Source organism: Physeter macrocephalus, chromosome 15 (assembly GCF_002837175.3).
Source record: "Physeter macrocephalus isolate SW-GA chromosome 15, ASM283717v5, whole genome shotgun sequence".
Classification (NCBI taxonomy): Eukaryota; Metazoa; Chordata; class Mammalia; order Artiodactyla; family Physeteridae; genus Physeter; species Physeter macrocephalus.
Window position 1 is genome coordinate 18,563,324 of NC_041228.1, and position 3,545 is coordinate 18,566,868.

General features: G+C 43.5%; 1 protein-coding gene across 3 annotated transcripts in view; it reads right to left on the bottom strand.

The window, feature by feature from the left end:
* The window catches only part of DEPTOR (DEP domain containing MTOR interacting protein), a 163,004-nt gene that overhangs the window by 93,137 nt on the left and 66,322 nt on the right, over positions 1-3,545 (bottom strand). The gene's annotated exons all lie outside the window — the stretch shown is intronic.

Here is a 3,545-nt window from a genome sequence, read left to right on the forward strand (position 1 = left end):
TTAAGGAACCTCCATACTGTTCTCCATAGTGGCTGTATCAATTTACATTCCCACCAACAGTGCAAGAGGGTTCCCTTTTCTCCACACCCTCTCCAGCATTTATTGTTTGTAGATTTTTTGACGATGGCCATTCTGACTGGCGTGAGGTGATACCTCATTGTAGTTTTGATTTGCATTTCTCTAATGATTAGTGATGTTGAGCATCCTTTCATGTGTTGGACGGCAACCTGTATATCTTCTTTGGAGCAATGTCTGTTTAGGTCTTCTGCCCATTTTTGGATTGGGTTGTTTGTTTTTTTGATATTGAGCTGCATGGGCTGCTTGTAAATTTCGGAGATTAATCCTTTGTCCCTTGCTTCGTTTGCAAATATTTTCTCCCATTGCGAGGGTTGTGTTTTTGTCTTGTTTAAGGTTTCCTTCCCTGTGCAAAAGCTTTGAAGTTTCATTAGGTCCCATTTGTTTATTTTTGTTTTTATTTCCCTTTCTCTAGGAGGTGGGTCAAAAAGGATCTTGCTGTGATTTATGTCAGAGAGTCAAAACCCTCACTTTAAATACTACCTTCAGCTAAAGACAAAAGAGGATGTTGGGGTAGTGGTTCAGGAGTTCAAAGGGCAGGAAGGCAATTCACATGGAGATGTAAAGGCAACTGTTTGGTAAATAAATGTTTGTTGTGTCATGAACAGACAATGGGACACAGAGGGGAAGTTTAACAAACAGACTTGCCAGGTTTCTCCTTGCCTAAACACCTAGCTCATACTATAGTTATCTATGTTGATAGCTCCCTTCCTGGAACAGGTCCTCTATCTAAAATTTTTTAGGCAGTTAGGTCACAGGTCAAAGGTTCTTCCAGAGTCTTTTGGGCCTTGATTGGTTTCAGCTCGAAGTAATCCACACACCAAAGAGACATTTTGGGGTGGCAAACTTTGTTCCCCTACAGACCCATGATGAGATTACTGTCCTTATAAGAAGGGACAGAAGAGAACTTGCTTCCTGTTTCTCTCTTGTGACGATAATACAATGAGAAGACCTCTACAAACTAAGGTGCCTCACCATACACCAGGTCTGCTGGCACCTTGATCTTGGACTTCCCAGCCTCCAGACTGTGAGAAATGAGGGTCTATCGTATAAGCCATCCAGTCTATAGTATTTTTGTTAAAGCAGCCTGAACTAAGACAACTACGTAAGTCACTCCTTTACAACCCCCCTAGCCCCACATATCCTGTCTCACACCTACCTTCCCACGCACTCTTTACTCCGCTAGCTTCTGCCTTTACTACTAGGGGCACAAGCATTCTCCCTTGTGTCCATATACGATGGACATCCTGTCGGCCCCCCATGTGACTGACATTAATAGCATCAGATGCTGTTTAGCACTCCCCTCAGTTAGAAGGGTGTCACACACTGTACTGGTTTCCCTCTGTTCCTACCTTTTCTCAGTGACCACTGTGGGTTACCGCCACCTCATCTCTATGGACTTTAAAGGCTGGAATCCCTTGAGATTCAGTTCCCCAAATCTCTCTCTTCTCTCGTCTCTCAGGCAAGTTCTTATATCCCCATGGCTTCAATTACCATCCATGCCCCAAGGAGTCTCAGATTTATACCCTTAGACCAGGGCTTTATGCCCAACCCCAGACCTTTGTATGCACATGGACATCCCAAAGACACCTCAAAGTCAACAAGCCCAAAACTGGACTCAGGTTCTTCCCTCCAAATCTGAGGTCCTGTGCCTGTGAGTGCTTCCACCGTGCAGCCTGAAAACAAGGCTTCACCCATGATGCCTTCGTCTTCCTCGACCCAGTCTATCAGTCTGAACTGTGGTTTTTACCTCCCAGAGAGCTCTCATATATGTCTAAGTCTTCCTATCTTTGGCACTGTCACTGCCTTGGCCCAAAATACCAACACCTTTAACCTAGAAAATTACACTGGTTTCTTAATTGGACTATACTATGCATCCACTCTTGCTCTCAACCCAACCTCAAGCACCCAAGCCCAGACACAGCAATTAAAATGATCTTTTAAAAATTTGAACCTGAAAATGTCCTGCCCCTGTTGAAGACACACTTTAATGGCTTCTCATTGCTTTTAGGCTGAAGACCAAAAGCCTTTATATGGCCTATAATGCATGCATGGCCCTGACCCCGCCCCCTTCGGAACATTCTCTCCTCCGGCCCCTGTGTGCTCCGGAGATGCTGGGCTTCTTTCAGTTCAAACATATCATGCCCATCTACCACAGGGCCTTTGAATATGTCATTCCCAAACCTGGAACATTCCTCCTCACTTCTCTCGACTACTCCTCTACTCCACAAGCCTACTTAACTCCTTATCCTTTGCATTTCAATCATTATCAGATCTCCATTGCTCCCTATACAGTCTACGTAATTATCAGATTAAAGACTACCTTCCCTACTGAATTATAAGCTCCAACAGGATAGATAGAGTCCATGTTTGTCCACGAAACCTTGTACAATGAAAACAGAACCTCGTAAAATGTCACAATCATTGTATCATCTTCCTTTAGAACTGTTCCTGATGAGTTCTTGTCTTCTATATGAAAGTTCATTTCTCTCTTTATAAAACCTTCAGGTCCTCTCAAACTAATAATAGTATGCAACACAAATTGTACCATTTCATTCTAGAGCAGGAAGAAACCTTAGAGATTATTACGATACAACCCCCTCTTCATCCATATGAGAAAAATGTAATTCTCAAACAAAGGAGAAAAAGTGAATGACAGTATTCAGTGTTGCGGGGAGGAAATTTGCTCAGGGTCATACAAATGAGAGCACTTTACACATGTTTATAAATCATATCGTTTGTGGGTAATTGAACCTGCGTACCTCAGTGTCCACTCATATGATGTTCATTTTCAGTGCTTTCAGACTTAGAGCCCAATCCTGCTGTGGAAAGAATATTCAACTAGGAATTTGAAGATTTAAGTTTTATTCAGAATGGGTCACTTGGTAGCTGTGAGATGAAAAGCAAGCCACTTTTCTTTTTTTAACCTTCCTTTTTCTCAAGAGTATAATGATAGCTTCACCCATCTGTTGTGAGAATGATAGGGTGAGTGTGAATGAAACAACTTAACAATACAAAAGACAATGTATATACAAAGCGTTAAACTTAACTAATCATGGTGCGTTCCTCAGGGCATGATGAATTTGTGCCAGTAGCTACACGGGGACTCCTCTGGAGTGGGACACCTCCACTCTTCCCAGAATCTTCAGAGTTCTACTAGTTGGAAGCCATGGAAGGAGCACGGCCTTGGGAAGTAGGACACCTGGGCCTCAAACACAACTCTGCCACAAACTATGACATGATTTTTCACTACTTCAAGTGTCCCCAAACTCATATTAAATGAGGAAGATAATACATGTTCTACTGCCTTCCCTGGATTGCTATCATTAAAAACTTTTGTTAAAAAGTTCTAAGGGGCTTCCTTGGTGGCGCAGTGGTTGAGAGTCCGCCTGCCGATGCAGGGGGCACGGGTTCGTGCCCCGGTCCGGGAAGATCCCACATGCCGCGGAGCGGCTGGGCCCGTGAGCCAT